The sequence below is a fragment of the Podarcis tiliguerta genome (genome assembly GCF_965153285.1).
Source record: "Podarcis tiliguerta genome assembly, chromosome: 5".
Lineage (NCBI taxonomy): Eukaryota > Metazoa > Chordata > Lepidosauria > Squamata > Lacertidae > Podarcis > Podarcis tiliguerta.
The window spans coordinates 68,309,261-68,329,650 of NC_139538.1; the positions used below are offsets into that span (position 1 = coordinate 68,309,261).

Below are 20,390 nucleotides of genomic sequence, written 5' to 3' on the forward strand. Positions count from 1 at the left end.
TAGCGTCAAAACTCTGGTTTTAGGAGACTGGTATAGCGTCAGCATTTGCATAGTGGTAACGTGCAATAATTTCAGTTCATTTATGTGTCACACTGACCATTGGCACCCATGGCTTAAGTACAGGCCAAACAAGACATTATGCTGCACAGATGAGTAACCCATAGCTGTTGTACTGCCATGCCCATCATTCTCAACAATTAGCCACGCTGCCTGGGGCTGGTGGGAACTGGAGTTATACTAAATATGCCACTGTTACTGAAAATAGCAACCATGCATTTCATTCCTTTCCTCAACCAACAGAACCGGTGTCCCAACATATAACAATATTCTGTGTTTTCCTGCCTCTCATTCCACTAGTGTCAGTCCATTGTGTGTGGTGGGGGAAGAGGGAGGGAATACAGTGACATTAACATGTGGTTATGTTCTGGGAGATGCTATGGGGAGTAGGGGACCTAAACATGCCCTTGCCATCTTTTGTGCATTTAGCATCATGTCCTGTAGAGCCTTGAATTGCTCCAGATAAGCCACGTGGGCACTCAGGCATGGAATAGGACGAGTGACAACAGAAGGCATTTCACATGTGAAATTTGTAATCCAGAGGTGAGGAACATCTCTCTCCCTCTCCCTTCTTCATTTCTGCCCACTTGCAGAGGGTTCCCACCCCCTTCCTTCCTTTACTAGGGTTGCCATAAAATCTGGACAAAAAGTTGTTGAGCTATTTTTAAGGAAATTCAACAAAATCTAGAATTCCAACATGGGCTGACATACATTTCAGCAATTTCCACTTGGACACTGCTTCCAACTGCCGTATTCCAGCTATGTCCGGGAAATACCAGACGTTTGGCAACCCTATCCATCACTTTGCCCCCCCCCCCATGCCAGCATTTCCCTTCTTTCTCCCCCTTTGGGTTCCCCCCGCTTTCATGAAACTAGACCAAGGGCAGCATGCAGTTCAGGAGCCCCGCTTGTGTTGTAATCCTTGTCCATCCATGAGTAACCTTTGGCTATTATCTTTCTCTCCCTCACTCCTACCTAGCAGGGTTGTTGTGATGATAAAATGGAAGGGATAAACTGTGCACCACCCTGAATTCTTTGGAAGAAGGGTAGCATAAAAAAGGAGGAAGGGTAACATTTAAAAGTAACAACAAAGGAATAAAGCATTTTGCATGGTTGATAAAAAAATCTCCTCTAAGCAAGAATATACCTCAACAAATGAACATTTGGGCTCCTTTTTGTGGGGGGAGTGTTTTATAAAGTGAATAATTTAATACTGATTTATACCATTGATCAGGGCTGGCCAAAGACATTTTGACACCCGAGGCAGACCCCAAAATTGTGCCCCCCCTCCCCACCAGGGAAGATGTGGTGAGGGAAGATTTGCATCAGGAACAAGGGGAGGAGGAAAGTTAACATCGGGTTCTGCTGCCCCTTTGGAGCCTGCTGCCTGAGGCAGTCATTTCAACTTACCTCAAGGGTGGGCCGGCCCTGCCATTGAGGTATCTGGCTGAGTGTTGCCCTTGCTGACTGATGGCAGCTATGCAACATCTTGGGCTAGGGCATTTCCCCTGCCTATGGCTGCTTGCCAGAGAGGCCAGGGATTGATTTGAACTTTGGAGATTTGGTATCCAAAGCATGTGCTCTATTATGGCCCCTCCCTCCCTTCTCAATTCCGCTTTGCATTACCAATCACATGTTCCCATAAATAGTGCAAGAGAGGCTCAGAAGCAATTTAAGCCATACATGAGAAAATGCCCAGAGTTATGGAAAGGGACATGTCTCTTAAATAGCAGAGCTATAGTGGATTAGTATGGAAGTACATTGCTAAGACCACACCAGGGAACTTGGCCACTTCCTACCCTCATTATATTTGCCTTAGGCTGGGCATATTAGACTCTCATTGCATAAATATTGAAATTCACTCAAGTTTAATGGGTGGGAATTGAGGATCTGTCAGCCAGCAATGCCTGTTTTAAATATAAATGTGTAGAAGGACCTAGCAACTTTATCAAGGGAGATAAATGAGCCGAAGGCAGCATTAATTGCACCAGTGATAAGGTTCTCCTGTTACTGAGAGCCTAAGAAGGAAGGTGGATTTTGCACCTCTGCTTAATACCAATGATACATGCAAACCTTATCACCTTCCATTTTTTTTTCCTGCAACAAGTAGCAGGCAACTACTGACTGCATCCCTGACAAAGGTTTTGGTAGCATGTTCCTTCATTATGTAGAATCTCTCACTTTTCGCTACTTGTTAATGGGCAATAGGGTCCTTATTAATGGCTTTTATCAGAGCTGGTGGCTACTCTAAATCCCTGGGATTTGTGTCAAAATGGAGGAAGCAGGTTGGTTTCCTTTTTCTTTTCTCCCTGGTTCGAATTTTGACAAGAGACAATCAGAATCTGAAATTAGATGGAAAGGTAGCTAAGATTTCGAGCAGGTAAAAACGGACTTCAGGTGTACCCAAAGTGCTCTGAATGTTATAGTTCACATGGGAAGTGTGTGCCCCTCTGTCAGTGGCATGCATAAAATACAAGTGTATAACTTTATAGGACTTAGAGGTAGGAAGTATTAACTGACTTCCTTGTTGCTCCCACTCACTACCTATGGAGGTTGCATATGTTTCTTGCACTCCTCCTTGCAGGGACATAGGAAGTTACATTATAGAGAGTCAGACCATTATTGATCTGTCTAGCTCTGTATTGTCTACACCAAACGGGCAACGGCTCTCCAAGGATTTCAGGCAGGAGTCTCTCCCAGCCTCCTTTGGAGATGCCTGGGACATTCTGCATGAAAGCAGATACTCTGCCCCTGTTATATGGCCTCCTGCAACCCTTGACTGCTTTCGAACTATGCCGTTCGTGCTTTGGCAAAGTCTGACCTCTTCCTCGTCCGTGTGGCGGCCAAGGACTAGCAACACAGTGCAGTCCACATGTTGGCTTCCTGTATGGCCATGCTGCCAGGGGGAAAGTGGCTGCCTGCCTCTCCCTGGGGCATTTCTGCATTCCTCTGCTTGGGTACTCCAATACCCAACTGAACAGAACTTACAACGCTGCTGCTCATATGTGCCCACAACTACAAATGGGGAAAATTGAACATTTTTAAAATTTTTATTTTATTTAGTAGTTTACTCAATATGGCCAACTTCCCGTGTGCTGACGACAGGCTTTGGGAGACTTGTCATGGCTCAGCACATGAACATAAGAAGAGGACTACAGACCTTTCTGTCATTTTGTATGTCTGGTTTACGTGCAAAGAGCATGCATGCATATATACCTTTCCAGACTGTGTGAAGCATTTATCTCCCTCAGTGCCTTATTCTCACCAGACTCAACCAAAAGCAATATCCACAGCTTTGCGCAATTTGTTGGGCAAGCTTGGAAGGAGGAACAGCTAGCAATAGCTGGGCATGTGCACTCTAGAACTGGAGACTGTGTCGCACAGATTCTGGTAATAAGTAGATGGGAAAGAGGGGGAGAGTGTGCAATAGTAAACTGGCATGGCTAAGTGTGGAAGAATCTTATGATGTGCCTGGTTGTGACACCACAGACCCCATTCAGTTAGTGCACTGGTCCTGATACACAAAGATGTGATGGGTAGCTGCACTTTCGATGGGGCAGAAACTGCTATTTCCCAGCAATTGTATTTAGCGGTGTAAATGCTGGCAAGCTGACGCTTGCTGACAACAGCAGCTCTCGCTTGCATGATATCAACATGGGTGAGTAAGTGGGAATCCACAGAAGCTGTCAGGTTGCCACCAGTCTCTTTATGGCAATCACCCCTCCTGGATTGCCCGGCACAACATGAGGGACCTCACCTGCTTCCCCCAAGTTCTCCATGCTTGGCAGAGAACTCAGAGTTGACAAGGAACTCTCACTTTATCCTGGGTAGGAGTGACAGACCCTGCCCTTTCTCCATGTTATACAGAGAACTTAGCGTACAGGGAGGAGATCGGTCTATCACCATTTAATGGAGTCTCAGAAGCCTAGTACAGTGGTACCTCAGGTTAAGTACTTAATTCGTTCCAGAGATCCGTTCTTAACCTGTAAACTGTTTTTAACCTGAAGCACCACTTTAGCTAATGGGGCCTCCTGCCACCACTGCACCACCGGAGCATGATTTCTGTTCTCATCCTGAAGCAAAGTTCTTAACCTGAAGCACTATTTCTGGGTTAGTAGAGTCTGTAACCTGAAGCGTTTGTTGTTAGGATATTTCCGTTCCACCTTAAAAGGGAGCAGGCTTTGTGAGTCACAGAGTCTGCGTATTTCCTGTTCACAGGAAGTTTATGTTGTGTCTTTGCTTTCGTTTCTCTCTCTGTGCCTGAACACTGAAGCAGGCAGTCATGTTTTTCTTTGTTCTGAACAACGCTGAATAAACTTGTAAATAATACTCTCCTGGGTGCATCTTTTGCTGTGAATTATCTGCTGATAGAGTGTGCATCAGCTCTGGAATGTGGCAAGCTATTTCTGGAGCTCGTGTCGCTAATTGCTGATACTGCATGTCTACGGGAGATCGATGGACGTCCGGAGATGACGTGGAGTCATGATGGACTTTGTCTCCCTGACAGTATCCCAACATATGTAACCTGAAGCGTATGTAACCCGAGGTACCACTGTATGACCATGTAGACTGGCTCCTGGTGACTCCTAGGTCAGGAGACTTGTGGAAGGGGAGAAGGGGCAGTAGCAACCACCAATAATGGCAGGGGTGTATCTGGGGGTTGGATAGGTTGCCCCCCCAAGGCCCAGGGGATGCCAAAAAAACCTGTACCACAGAGTGGCTAGGAAGCTGTCTGCCTGCCTGCTCCCCGGGCTGCTCCTCCATGACTCTAGGCGACCAGGCAAGGCTCCTCTGGGTACTCTAGGCAGGGGCAATACAGCTCCTTACCAAGGGTACAAAGGAGTCTAAACTGGAGAGCCAGTGTGGTGTAGTGGTTAAGAGCGATAGTCTTGTAATCTGGTGAACCGGGTTCTCATCTCCGCTCCTCCACATGCAGCTGCTGGGTGACCTTAGGCTAGTCACACTTCTCTGAAGTCTCTCAGCCCCACTCACCTCACAGAGTGTTTGTTGTGGGGGAGGAAGGGAAAGGAAAATGTTAGCCACTTTGAGACTCCTTAGGGTAGTGATAAAGCGGGATATCAAATCCAAACTCTTCTTCTTATTCTTCTGCATAATGGCAGTCAAGCCACACTTGTCTTGAAAGGTGCAACTAACATGCAAGTCTGTCTGGAAGCACAGGTAATAAGATACCCATCAATAAATGGGTCCAAAGCCTATAAGCCTTTGTTTTAGACACCTAAAATTTAGAGGATGCCGTTCTGAGTTACAGCAAGATGCAAACTGGCCACTAAATGAGGAACAGGAAAATTTGGATCCCTGCATCAGCTGAAGCGACTGTTTTCATGCCCCTGGAAGGAAATAACTTTTACTGTGTGTGGCATTCATGGAGCAAAACAGGTGCAGCTAACATTTAATAGTTGTCTTCCTTAGTGGAAGCCAGGTGCCAAGTTCTTAACAGCTAGCAATAAGCAGGACAAAACAAAGGCCTGTTTCAGGGGAGGGGGGAATCGTTGTCCATGGAAACTGCGCCACTAGGTGCCCAAATGGGAGCAAGGAAGAAGTGGATGGCACCCGTGCCGCCGCATCATGTGCCTCTAACAGCATAGCTGGTGGGCCAAGCGCTCTGCCTGCCTTGGCCGGTTGCAGCCATTCCACATTCATGTATGATTCATGTAGTCCACATTGCTCAGCCAACATTTTCATTTGTTTTTAATATCATAGTGGTTCTATAAAAGGACGGTGCTATAAAAACCAAGAGAACTTTATGCCCAGGCACAATTGGTAGTTTAAGTATTGTGGGGGTAATTCTCCGCTAACAGGCAATTGTTTTCCACAGCAGCTGATGCTGCTGCCAAAATAAGAAAATTTGTTTCTTTTCTAAAGGCTTTTATGTGCGGAGCTATCAGCCAAAGAACGAGCAGCCCTGATTAGTTTTAAAAGAATATTTTGGATGCCAGGTTCCACCAGAGAGAAAACCAGCTTTTAAACATACATGCTAATTTTATGGAGACAGACACAACCGAGGAAAGGGGGAGTCAGGAGAATGGGAGATGGGTTTTGACTATATTTTGACATGTGAATAACTCCATTTTTAAAACAAAACAAAAGAAAAGGGCTGTAGAACGTCTGCAAATGTGTGTGTTGCAAAGAAAAGAACCACTGATAGACTGTCTGTCAACAGAAGTGCATTGCTGAAACTTGTGTATACATATAATATGCTTGTAGCAATCCAACTGAGATCTCTTGGCAGCAACATCTTCATGCCACCCCAGTCTCGACACTGCCCTGCCTTGCCCCTGCATCATCCCAGGAGTCACCAGTGCTGCTCCTTCTGGGCTTTCGAATGGAAACTTGGTCGCTGTCATGAAGTCGTATCTTCTTGGTTCTCATGGACCTCTTGGTGGCTTACATTACTATCAGCCAGGGTATCCTCCTGGGACACCTTGCTAGTTTGAGTAAAGGAGACACTGCAGCACAGCAGTTCTATACCTACTTAGTAGGTAGGTCCCAGAAGATAGTGCTGGAGATGCTGCTCTGCCTGTTAGGACTTGTCTTATGAAGTTTTGCAAGATTCTATCTTGTCCCCCTCTGCTTCTTCAACACCAGCACCCTGGAAGATGATGGCTAGATATTTGTGGTGAAGCGTTGTTGGTGTGTTGATTGATACTTCCACCCTTGTCAATGAAGAAGCAGGTGAAGCGGTAGGAATTCTGAACCTTGACAGGAGGCAGTGATGGACTAGGCCAGAGGTTCTCAACCTGTGGGTCCCCAGATGTTGTTGACTACAACCCCCATCATCCCTAACTAGCAAGGCCAGAGCTGACCTAAACATAGTCTGTAGTAGGTCAAGCTGGGGTTGCAGCACCTTGGACAGCTCTGAGCTGACACCTTGCTCCAGGGAGGTCTTGGAACCCAGCTGAGCAGGGATGATGGGAGTTGTAGTCCAATAACATCTGGGGACCCACAGGTTGAGAACCGCTGGACTAGATGAAGGTGAATAAGCTGAAGCTCAATACATACAAAACAGGTGTGGATTGTGTAGTTACGACACAGCACCAGGCTTGGTTGTACCTAGGTGGCTGTCTTGTTCTCTGAAAGAGACAATAACATTCTTGCCTCACTGCCTGACTGGTGTGTCCTCCACACCTTCCATGGCAGGGGCTATGCTTCATCAGGGAGTCACTGATCTCCCTGTTTTGGGTGGTGTTAAACCAGGGGCAGCCAATGCAGTACTCTCCGAAAGTACTGCAGTTCCCATCAACGCTAATCAGCATGACCACATGCCAGGGACAATGGGAATTGTAATTCAACTATATCTGAAAGGTACCACATTGGCTACCCTTAGACCATCCCTGAAGGCAGGTATGTAGTCTGGAGTTGCTGTGGGACTTAGTATTGTTCTTGAATTCCCAGACAGCAGCTGTGGCCAGCAGTGGCTTCAAGCAGGTTGGTTCTCCATCTACAGCCATTTAAAGTGACTGTGTTGTTGCATGCCACTGAGTTTCATGGTTTGGCAACCTTCAGGCTGGGCTATTCAGTGGAGTTACCTTTGAAGGTTGTCCTGAACCTTCAGTTGGTTCATCATGTAGCCACCACCCATCTAATTTTCAGAAAAGAGCATAAGGCACTGGTGTTAAAAACCAAGTCTAGCCTTTCATATCCTTGAAGCCAGTGGTGGCTGTTATCCATTAGGACCGGTAGGGTGGTACTTAGTGAGACAACAATAGCCAGAGCCAATGATAGGCAGAGCCAATGAATTATTGTTTTGTCTCCACCCTACTTCCTGTTGAGTCCTACAAGGGCAATGCTGAGAGACTAAGGAACCTGACAGCCAGGACCATCCCCTGGGAGGACAGGCAGGGAGGGAGGACAGACAGGTAGGGTCTGGCTGAGGAAAGACTTGCCCTTGCCCCATATGCCCTAATGGACCAGCCTCCAGTCCTTGCAAAAACATAACTTAAAGGAAGGTCTTTGTTTCCTTATCAGGATCCCCATATGTTATTATTTATTGCACTCATTGGTCACTTTTTTTAAACAAATGAAAAGTAAACTCAGAGCAACTTACAATGTAAATACAAAAACCAAAACAAAATTAAAACTAGAAAGGATCACAGGACAGTTTACAACATAAAAACACATACCATTGTAACAATTAAAAACAACACACACACCAAGTTTAAAAGGCCATAGATTATTTAATAAGCCGAAGTGCCTGGGAGAAGAGGAATCTTTTTCTCTGGTGCCTTAAGATACAAAATGAAGGCAACAGGCAAACCTCCCTGTGGAGAGCATTCTACAAATGGGGAGCCACCACAAAAAAGGCCTGTTCTTGTGTTGCCACCCTCTGAAACTCTCACAGAGGAGGCACACGAAGAAGGGTCTCAGATGATGATTGCAGGGTCTGGGTCAGTCTGGGTCAGGGTCTGGCTCAGAGAGAGGGCGGTCCTTGACATATTGCGGTCCTGAGCCAATAAGTCAAAGGCTTTATAGGTCAAAACAAGCACTAACACGCACAGAACCCACTAAAGGAGGTCACAAAGCTACTAAGAAGCTGCCTTATTTTGTTTCTTCTTCACTGAATTCAGGATGCTGGCCATGAGCAAGTCTTTCTCAACTGCAGCACCCTCTCTTCTTGTCCTAGAGAAGCCCACCAGGTTAGCTCTGTCCTTGCTTTTGGGAAATTTGGACCCATCTCTCCCCCCCCCCCCCCCAAGGACATTCAGAAGGTGAAACAGGTTTTATTTTCTGCTCTTCGGACTTGTATTGTTTACTATAGTTTTAATGGTTGCAATTTAATGAATTTTCAAAGTGCTGTTGATGGCTGCTTTGTGTTAAATCTTTACATTTTGTAAGCCACCCTGAGGGCTTTTTCAAGACCGCATAGAAAATAAATAAGTTCATCTTCTGAGCATCCCAGGGGGAAAGCCTGTTTAAGTAATGGTATGGGAAAGTTCCATGATTCTGAACAGCTATGGCTGTTCTCCCAAGTGACAAATAGTTAAGCAGAGCATCCTTTTCAAACAGATTCAAATGGAGAGCAGAGGAGATAACCCGAGATTCTTTCCGCAGCGCAATTTAGGCAAAGGGGGTAAAATAGAAATAGTTTTTCAAAGGTCAATGGACTCTTACATTAGGAAAGAACAGAAACCAAGTAGTCACAGTGTAGTCATTATCACAGGAAAAGAATCAAGCTGTGTTTAATTTATAAAACGAGAACTGCAAATTTGTTTGCAGGCCTTGTCCCCCTCATTCCAGATGTGTGTATTAAAGCTGTGGTTACTCACTGGTAGCAAAGAAGGACTCTGCACATGGTCAGAGATCCTATCTCCTTTAACTCACACATCCTTGGTCCAAGACCTGCCTAACGTGAAGGCTTGAGTGCATGCTATGTTTTTTTAGTACATGCTATATTTTTTCCCGATGGAGGCTCTATACTTCTTAATCAGGGGTGCTTGGCAGGCTGAAATTCAACAGGTGCTGCATCCCCATGCCAAGAAAGCAGCAATAGGGAAAGCTGTCCGTTTGGATGCATTCAGTCTGTCTCTCTTACTGGCCCTGTTCTCATGCTTTTAACATGGACCCGACTGAACATAGAGCCTCCCCACCATATCACTTTATTTCCATGCCGGAGAGAGCTTCACCTGGTGAATTTCTGCAGGGCATGATTTTGCTAGGGAAGGCTCAGCAGGGCCAGTATAAAGAAAAGTCGGCAACTCGAGTGCACAACCTTTGTCAGGAAAAAAAAGAGGGAGGCCGATTCCGCTAACTGCAAGGTCGCAATGCATTCCTTGGTTCCACCTTTGTGGGGATTTGTGTCCCGCCCCTGATCCCCAAAGCAGGAAGGGGGCGCTTAAAGCCCGCGCCTGCAAGGAAGTTCAAGCACGCGGATGCCTTCCAATTTCTCCCGTCCTTTCTCAGGTAAAAAAACCGCCCCAACTGAAACCAGACGCGCGAAAGCGAGCCGACTGTGCTGAGCTGTGCTCGGCGACGTTTCGCAGCCACAGAGGAGCGCGCGGTGGCTTTCGTGCGCTCCGGCTTCTCCCTCGGGGCGGGAAGGATTGTCGGAGTCGTCAAAGCAGCGGGTCCCGTGACATCAGCTGAAATATTCACCGCTCGCCCGCTGCTGCTCCTTCCTCCGTCCGCGCGCGCGCGCGCCAGCTGCGCTGCTGCTGCTTCTCCGACGACTCCTGGCTGCTTCCGCGGGCGGAGGAGAGAAAGAGAGAGCGCGCGCTTGCGCTGGGGTATATATCTCCTCCTCTTCTCTCCCGCCGCCACCAACCTCGAGGGAGCTGCTGCCGCGCCCCCCCCCCCCCACTACCACGCGCATCCCTCAGGAGGGGGAGGCGCCCAAAGTTGCTCGGCTCCTCAGGCGAGCGAAGCGCCGCCGGGCAGCAACAGCAGCAGCAGCAGCAGCCGGAGAAAGAGGCGTCGCCCGCGCTCCTTTGCTGGACTCCTGCGAGGAGCGCGAGGTTGGGAAGGCGGCGCTCTGCGGCACAGGAGGAGGCTCCCGGTCGAGGAAAGCGACTGGATTACGGTCGGCGGGCCATGGCAGAGCCGGCGCTGGGCTGGGAAGGTCGGCGAGCAAGGGACGGCAGGAGGTGACTTGGCTTCGCGGGACTTGGCGACGACGCGCGCTCTCCACCTCTTCCCCTCCGCGAGCTGTGGCTGGCCAAAGGAATTCCTTCGCAGGCTCTTCCTTGGCCAAGAGCCGAGCACCCCTCGCCGACGCCAGCCTGGGCAAGCGCGCCGCTCGTTCCCCCTCAGCCGCCCACAGGTAAGGCGAAGTTTCGAGCCCCCCCCCACTCCGCCCCTTTCCCGCGTTTTCTCTCCGCTGGAACTTTGAGGGGCGCTTCTTCTTCTTTCTTGGATTCTTGGACGCTCCGCGCGCCTCGAGTAGAAGCGAAGACCGAGCTGGCAAAGTCCTTCGCCGACCCGGGCTCGCGGTTTCAGTTAACTTGGCCATGTCGGAACTCGGAGCGCCCTGATGGTTTTAGTCGGGGGTTTTTATATATATAGCCTGCCTGGTTCCAGAGGTTTATGGCGGGTGGCAGCTGAGCGAGAGCAACTCAAGTGAACAGAGAGAGGTTGCAATTCTAAGTAGGGTTTTGTTTTGTTTTCTGTGAAGGAGAAAAATGGTTTTGTAAAAAGCAGTTCCCGCACGCGCTCTGGGTTTGTGTGTCTCCCTGAAGGCGTCAATAAGGCGGAAGGGGGACTGAGAAGGTGCGCTGCTACCGCTGCGTGTTTCTTGTCTGAAAGTTCTCACCTCAAGATACGAGTGTTTAGGATTTCAGCCTTAAATATTCTGAGGCTGCAATTCTATATCCACGGACCTGGGAAGCAAGCTGAATGAATGGGTCTTTCTTTTGACTTGAGTAGGAGGCTGCAGAACCACCGAGAGTCTGTAATGGTGCTAAGATTCTTGTAGTTGCACATAAACCCCATAGAACACGAGGGCTTACTTCTGAGTAAACATGCATAGGATCTGGCTGGGCTTCAGTGGGTTTGCTAGCTACGCTTTTATCCACCAGATGACTGGTAGAAAATGGGGGGGGGGGGAGAGAAGCATCCTCCTCTTTGGGTTCTCATCTTGAGCACTCTTGCAAGGGAATAAGCACCATTGAAAACAGTGGGACTTGTTTCTGAGTCAACATGCATGGGATTGTGTTGCCAGGGTCTTCTTTATTGATGATACTTCTGAGTTGACTTTTCTAACCACCCCAGCCAAGCAAAATGCAGTAGGAAAACCCTATGACAACTGTGTAGTGAACTAAAACAAATTGGAATATAGGATCAGCATTAATAATAAAGTAAAATAGGGTTTTGCTTTTTTTAAAAAAGAGCAATTTTAATACCAAGAGCATGTTCAAGTGTCTTTTTAAATGCAGCCTCTAAGAGTGTTGAATCCAATCGTGCAAAAATGAACAGTGAAAGAAGCCATAACATAAAATAATGACAATCTAAGCAGCTATAGATGATAGATGATAGATAGATAGATAGATAGATAGATAGTGCTGCAACCCTATGCATACTCACTTAGGAGAAAGCCCCACTAAACTCGCTAGGACTTACTTCTGAGTAAACATCTATAGGATTGGGTTACCCAGACACGGTTGCTTTTTTCTCTTTGACCACCTGTTCTGATGTAGTTTCTGCAATGAAGGCAACTTACAGCATTACCTTGTGCATATTTACTTAGAATTGAACAGGACTTTCTCCCAGTAAGTGTGTGTATAATTGCACTGAGAGCTTGGAAATACGGTGAAAAGGAGCATGAAATTTGAAGATCAGTTAGACTCCCAAGTGTATAATAGAGAGCGTATAGGGCTGGCAACTTCTGTTCTCTCCCCTCCCTTTATTGCAGAGCTTTTGAAATTATGTGCACCTTGCAAAAGGCTAAATAAGTACATAAAAACAAAGCTTTCCCTACCACTCCAGCTCCGTGCTGGGAAAAGTTTAAGCTGTTAAAGACACCAGGCAGGAGGACAATTAAGAGCTGGCAACCTCCAGAGTTTCTCTGGCAAATTAATAGAAGTCTGACACCTGATGCCCACCTAGGGCACCAAGCAGGAAGGTGGGGCAGCTCTCGGTGTCTGCTGCCTAATCATATAGATATTCCAAACCAGCAAAGCTTCCTTAGTCCTTTGGAATGACCAGGTTGCATGGTAATGAAGACACACAAACATGCACTGATCGCTACTTTGGACGCACTTGTTGGATGGGAATGCAATTTTGCTGACAAGTTGTTTTACCCAGTAATCACTGTCTGGGGGCTGCCCATACGACTGCATCTGGGCAGTGCAATCCCATTTTTGGAAACTACTCATACTGAATTCTGCGGGATTTATTCCTTACTAAATGTGATCAGGTCGCCTGCAGTCCTTTTTAAAGTGCTCATCTGTTTGGCAGTTGTACTCCCCAAACAGCATCTAACGTTGCACTGCTCCTATTTGGCATTAAGTTCTATTAATTTCAGTGACTGTTACATACACATAGAGCTTCTTTAAAAGCATGGAACTTGACTCGACAGATGCATCAGAGTGGGATGGGGGCTGCAACGCCTGAAATGCTTCTCTGTTTAGAATATCTATACCCTGACTTTCATCATATAGTTCAAGGCAGCTTTTGTACAGTAATGTTAGTCAGCTCTTCTAACCACTTTCTTGTCATACCCCAAAGCCCCAGATAAGTGTGCTAAGGCATGAAAACCTTAACACAAAGGAGGCTGCTGAGCCTAGTCCTAGAAAGCAGCACATTCAGGCTGCCCTAAGCTGTGTGACAGACTAAGCAGGGACCTCCATCCCTTGAATGTGAAGCTAAATGTTAACTAACTTCCAGCAAGCACCTCCTGGCTTATCAAATTCCTTCACCTATAAAGCTCCATACCTCCAGAGTTGTCCTATGCAGCTGTGCTTAGGGTTACTTTGCAAGCAATGGGGATCACTTGGAATACCATGTACTTAAAACCCCGTGTGTTGCCTTTTGAAGGGTCTGAGTAAGACTCAGCAAGTGTCCTCAAGGGTGGGCAGATGATTGAGCAAGCTCTCCCTCTGTGGTGGGGTTGGTTGAATGGGTCCCATCTAAAAACCCTGTCTTCTGAATGAGTCCCAGTGTACTGGAAGCACGCCTCCCATTGTTTCAGTGTAATTTTGTGAAGTAATCTTGTCCGAGGTGCACCAGGGAAAAAAACTTTCTGCATGGGTGATGACCAAAGAAGAGCATAGTTCATTGGGGGGTGGGGGGTGGGGCTGGGGAGTAACATGCCTTCCCCCATATGTTAGAAAAAATTACATGAAAGAGAAACGATGCTATACAGTGCTTCGTATGAATGATCACATTCTAAATGTGTTTTCTCCCAAGCAAGTCCTGTTGACTCCAATGAAACTTTGAGTACACAAGGATTGCAGCCTTAATTTGATTTGCAATTTTATTCACTTATAATCTATGTGTGGAAAGTGTCTTTCTTTCAAGTAACTACAGGGATCCAGCAATTGAGGGGGTGGGCAGGGAAGTGGCACAAGCTGCAGTATGTAATGGCATCCTGTGCCTGGAGGGGTTTCCTTCTGACCCTTCTCCCTCTGACACTGTCTATTTTCAAATGTAGCCTGGGGAATCCTCTGGGTGGATTCCTACCCCTACCCAAAAAAGCAACAATGCACCGCCACAAAAGTGTTGCCCTGTGTTTTAGCACATTAATGTATTCTGCTGCAATTGTTCCAGGGATCTCCTATTCTTTCCTGTTTCTCTTTCCACTCTACATGAAGTACTTTTTTTTTACTCATAGCTTCTCCCTTTCCCCCTCTTGGCATCTTTAACTGCATATATTCAGGGTTAAAGGTGTTAAAAGCAGGGAGGGATGGGATCTGGAGGCAACCTGTACTATTTTTAGCTGACCGGCTACCTATTGGCATCTTGGCCAAGGGATGGGGAGAAGAAGAGAGACCAGCAATAATTCAGTGCTTGAGTATTTTTCACAATGAGGTGGATGAGTTGTAGATGGGCATAGTTCAAGAATTGTCTTATCTTAATATTCTATAAAGAAAAGCACTGTCTGCAGGAACAATTTACTAATTTATGTTGCTCTTCTGCTTTTTGTACCAGCCATAACTACGAACTTAGTAACTTGTTCATGTGAGTTATGGCTCATACCCCACTTAAAGATGCCCACTTTTGCAGAATCTGATTTAAATGTTAATAGATTAGGTGAAGGGCAAATATACTTCTTTCTTGATCACATGCTATTGTTTTAGTGGTGTCCAAAGACAGACTTTATTCAGGCAAGGATGAAATTTGGGGGGGGGGGGAGTTAGAGAGAACATAAAAGAGAACCAAAAAAAGTTAGAGAGATAATAAAAATAAGTAAGGCATGGAGAACAACTGTGGTAGGTGTTTTAATCTTTCTTCAGAGGATCACAGCCAGGAGTGGTGACCTAGACTCAGAATTAGTATACATTATATATTCCACAACATACCTCTAGATTAAAAACCATTGTATTTCTGACGGCTAGTAGCTTTGCACACTGACGCCAACAATGTCCAGCAACATCCTTTTGCCCGCCCTCCTTCATCTGCTTATTGAAACCTAAGTGATTGAGCCAAGCAGGTATCAAAGCAAAGAGATAAAACGCAAAGAAAAGGGCATCTTCTTGACAGGTGGCAGAAGGATGCCTACCTGTGTGCATGCTCCATTTTCCCAGCTCATAGAGAAAGAGAGTTTTACCCACATTAGCCTTATGTTGCTCCTTACTAGATCCTTATTTGATCCTGAGCTGCATACATAGCCCCAAAGAACAACTGGGATTTGGTTGTATAAGTTAGGCAAATGGGGGCACTGGCACCCTTTCTCCTCACAAGAAATCTCCTATGCTTTCTTTTCTTTACAGAAGGACCAGCTTTGACTTACTGGCCTTTGCTAGTATTCAGTTGTGCATAACAGGCAAACGAACCTGCCCAGCAAAGGAGGCCATGCCACAACCAGCTGATGCTCTCCGCTCCCCAAAGTGCTCCCTCTTATATCCTTTGTGATGAAGGAAGCTTGGAGGATATGAAAGGGCTGGTGAATGTGGTATTCAGATCTGAAGTACTTATTCATTCAGCATCTGCACCTTTGAATCAAATAGGGTCCCAGGAACTGCAAATATAGAACTAGGAATCAGCTTCACACTGGTGGAGGGGGCAGGGAAAACCTGTTTAAAGAGCATTCCCAGTTACAGTATCTACCCAGCCTCTTCTTCCACCTGCTCACTTGAAAACTGCAGTGGGTTCGGTGAAGGGAAGGAGGACTTGGGTTAGAAGCAGGTAAACATTGCTTTGATCTCTCTGAAGGCTTGATTTTCAGCTTAATCTCCCTCAAGGAGAACATCTGTCAGCGGCCTTACTTTGCATGGTTGAAGAGATGCCACAAATGGCAGGCAAAGTGGTGGTTTGAACTGGAAGTGAACTAGCCTTTTAACATTTCAACAAGTTCTTAAGCAGGTAGGAATGGGCTTTGTTGGCATAGATAACAAAGTCCTGATTTTCACAAAGTGGAAGGATGTTTTCTTGCCTGCCACCTTTCCTGGGTGTTATATAGTCTTTGGGAATGGGTGATAAAGAGGGTTTCCCTCTCACGTTCTCATTATGTTTTGGGGGAGGGGGTGAGAAAATAGAGGTGGAAAGTGGACCTGAAGTGGTGCTCATGAAAAACTTTTGGAACCGTTCTGCTGCATGATATCTTAAGATCATTGGATTGGTGAGGTGGCAAGGCAAGAGAGAGAGCCTCTTCTGGATCTCTCTGCTTGCTGTTGTGTTTAACCTTCTTTAGTTAAGAACTTGATATGCAACCAGGTTGGGCTGTGGTTGTTGCCTGGCGAGGTATAATGCCGATGGTGATGTTTTTGCTTGCCTGCAAATCTGCTTTGACCCTTCCAGTCTCACAGCAGGCACTTAAACAATAATGTTGTTGCTTTCTTGAGATTGTAATCCTAAACATACTTTCCAAGAAGCAAGTCCAAATAAGATTAGGGTGTACTTCTGAATGAACATGTTGAGTATGAGGCTGTTAGTGCATTTTGATGTTAAGAGGCATGGGTTCCATAATAGCTTGGGTGATACTTTTTGCTGAAAATAGCAAACTTCCTGGATACATAGATTTCTGATGTATCCCCTGAATGGTGTAGGAAAACATTCTCCCCCCCCCCTTGATGTGTGATGTGTTATTGGTTACTGTATCTAACTTTTGTAAAATTTCTGCAAAGCAGTGCACTTTGACCCTCACTTAGTAGTACAAATTATTATATGGAATTGGAATTCCATTTTGGTTGGCTTTTCTAATTTACCTGTCTGAATTTATTATATGCTATACTTGCTGTTTGGTTGTATCTTTGTCTAATTTTCATGGTTCTTAGCGCATAAACATTCCCAAGGCAGCATGCATCTTCTTCCGTGGGTCTTGATTCTGCAAATAGTTGCAAACCTGAGCTGCTTTTTAAAAAAATCATATGGTGTTTCCATAGTCCTAGGTGTAAAATTACGGGGTTGCACTATTGCACAAGGCAATACATGGGTGTGTCTCTTACACAGGGCCAGTCCAATGGATTAAGACCATCAAAGTTGGGGAAAGGCCCTGATTAAAGTCTGCGTGATAGTGCAAAAATTCAGTCATGAATATGGATGCTACATCTGTCACTAGGAAGGTACAGCATATCTAGATAAGAGGGAGAAGACAGGTATGGTTATCATTTCTTCATATAATTTCAAATCCTAGAGTTGGTTTACTGGTTTCAGTTTCTCATTCAGTTCAGATACTTGAATGGAGCATGAATTAGGAATTTGGATTAGAACATCTCTGCATTCTAACATAATTTTTAGACAACCCTAGATCATTTGCCCATGCTACCTTGTCAATTGATAAATGCTGATGCCCAGACTGAAATCCTGTTTTCTGTTTAATTCCTTGTTCGAGCTGCATTGGAACCCCTGATTTGAATAAGGAACTGAGAACCACCTTGTGGCTTTGAACTGGGTGGGTGAGACTTCTAAGGGACTTCTAAGTGGGGACCAGCTGTGCACATTGAAACACCGTGTCAGATCCCAGCGCCCCAGACTTGTGATAAGCTATGCTGGTGCACATAGCTGATCAGACAAATAGCTTGGTTTCATCAAGTGAATATGGAGTGGCTTTGGAGGGGGTTTCCTCTAGGTAACCAGGCAAGGAATTTTCTATGCAAATGGAAGTGTACTATTTTTCTTTCTTTAATGTTTTCAGTGTGGCACAAATTACTAACATACAAATGTATAGATTGTTGTTGTTTAGTCGTTTAGTTGTGTCCAACTCTTCGCGACCCCATGGACCAGAGCACGCCAGGCACTTCTGTATTCCACTTCCTCCCGCAGTTTGGTCAGATTCATGTTTGTAGCTTCGAGAATAATGTAAATTCTTGTGGACTAGTAACTCTTGCATACATATTTTCAAGGCTGGTTTTGACATAAAACACACCCACCCCTCTCTCCCTTCAGGAAGAAGGCAATTTAAGCCCCCCCCCCCTTGCCTGTTCTGAGATTGCCAAGACCTTATGAGGAAACCCTTCCTCTGAATGTTTCAAGTCTTCCTGGTGCAGAGTAGAAAATGTAGAGGAATTCTTCCCCTAGGCACTGACAGTAATGGAATAATCAATCTGCTATTACTATTGCATGAGGCCATTTTTCTCCCCTCAAAGGTACTTGGAATGTTGACTCAGTGGAACAAGATGAGGTCTGGTCATGCCTGGCATGCTCCCCTGGCTCTCAGGATCTCTCACTGAGTGTCATAAGCTCATTCTATGAGATCTTCCTGGAGAGAAAAATGAAGTAAAGATTAGCTCAAGGAGATGATTAGACAGCAATCTTATCCTTTCCTTCTTTGAATGTGAGTTGTTTTGTAAAATCACTCCAGCATGACAGTTGTATTAGGATTTTGCGACAAGATGTACCCGCATCGCACAGGTTTATGACTTGTAGACAGCAGGGATACCAGGGAGCAGTTTGGAAAATCTGTAGCATGCAAGGTAATGCGCATAAGCAGTGAACATAGTTTTTGGACAGTGGCACATTCAAATCCAATTGAATGGTCAATAAGCTCTCTTTTGGTCAGATTTCACTCAAATGCAGTATATTTTGCTACTTAATCCCCAAAGGTTCAAGTGTGATAAGTCCTTTGCTTAGCCATCCCTTCAAGCAATGGCACACACCTGCATATAATATAGACAGCTGGGTATTTTTTTTGGACGTTTCTGTTGTCACAAGGGGGGAGCCTGTATGCCAGTTGGCCAAATTGCCTATAACTACATAGCATTGCAAAGCAGCAGCCGGGTTGGCCTAGATAACTAGAATCCAAGCTTAACAGAGACTTGTGGGCAGTGAATGTGTAATAGCCTGCATTCTCTCTCTCTCTCTCTCTCTCTCTCTCTCTCTCTCTCTCGTGCCTAGTTTTCTAGCAAGCCTCTTAGATAAACCCCCTCAATGAGAGGCATAGGTAGCAGACGCCGCAATGCATGACGCAGCTAGCAAACACCTTCCTTTTAAAAAAAATTCTATTGATAGCATAATTCCAAAAAGCCCACAAAAGGTAGAGTTAAGATGTACATTTAGATCATGTTAAAATGCCAAAAACTGAAGAGATTTGGTGATCATCTTTAGTGCTTCTGACCCCACTACACTTAAGGAAGGGACACCATTTCAGATTTCATTTGGAGAGGTCGGTAAGGGAGTTCTAGTAAAGTTCAAAGGTCTCATATTGAATATGTTCAAGATAATATTGCAAAAGTGTATACAAAGAATGTGTGGCATTTTCTTCTTCTTCCCTATCATTATTGCTATGGCAATGTACATGACAAAAATGGCTATAGCATTATTATTATAATTAACATTTTAAAGAAAGTGATTTCTGACTTTGGTATGATATGAAGCACGAAAGCCCACATAATTGCTCTTAAAAATGGGGTGGTAGTCAACTAAGTTTTACTCAGAGTAGACCCTTTGAAATTAATGAGCCTAACTTAGTCATGCTCATTTATTTCAGGGTTTCCAGCTGTCTTTGGACTACAACTCCCATTATCCCTAGCTAACAGGACCCGTGGTCAGGGATGATGGGTATTGTAGTCCAAAAAACACCTGGAGACCCAAGTTTGGGAAACCCTGATTTATTTCAGTGGGCCTACTGGTGGCTAAAAAAAGCACAAATGGCTAGTCTTACACATGTGCCATACAGGTCAGGAGTGCTAACTGTGCTATATATACTTATCTCCCCATATTATGGAACACAGTGGTTTATTTGCGGTGGGGACAGATATATCTATTCAGCATGAGATTGTAAACATTACAGTGCAGTGGTACATTAGCCTCTGGCTAATGTGTTTGACTCACTTGAATTGTGAGGCTCTTCCAGAATTGTAGGTGTTGCACTGCTATTCATGGCACACATAGCTTGGTGTCTGCTTTATGGTGTAAACTTCTGCTAGTGAATAGGTTGGGTAAGTTTTTTCAGGTTTCTGTGTGAAGGATTCATCATAGCCCCTAGACAGACTGTGTCATTCTTCTCCTGAAAAGTACATCTGTCGCTATTCAACACATCTCTGCAGGTGTAACAGAATACCTTCCCTGTTTTCATTAATTCATCACGTGGGTTCTAATTACTAAAATGTTCAAAACCTAGTTTCACATTATATGTGAAAATAGGTAAAAAGATAAAGGAAGTAAAGGACCCCTGGACAGTTAAGTCCAGTCAAAGGTGACTATGGGGTTGCAGCGCTCATCTCGCTTTCAGGCCAAGGGAGCCAGCATTTGTTCACAGACAGTTTTCTGGGTCATGTGGCCAGCAT

The 20,390-nt window shown here is 45.5% G+C and overlaps 1 protein-coding gene across 1 annotated transcript in view; it reads left to right on the top strand.

Moving 5' to 3' along the window:
* Window positions 1-10,258: 10,258 nt before the first annotated feature.
* Window positions 10,259-20,390, top strand: part of CDH23 (cadherin related 23) — a 406,157-nt gene continuing 396,025 nt past the window's right edge. Inside the window, exon 1 of the mRNA XM_083441382.1 lies at window positions 10,259-10,831. The gene's annotated coding sequence lies outside the window, so the exon portion shown is untranslated. The remainder of the gene's footprint in view (window positions 10,832-20,390) is intronic.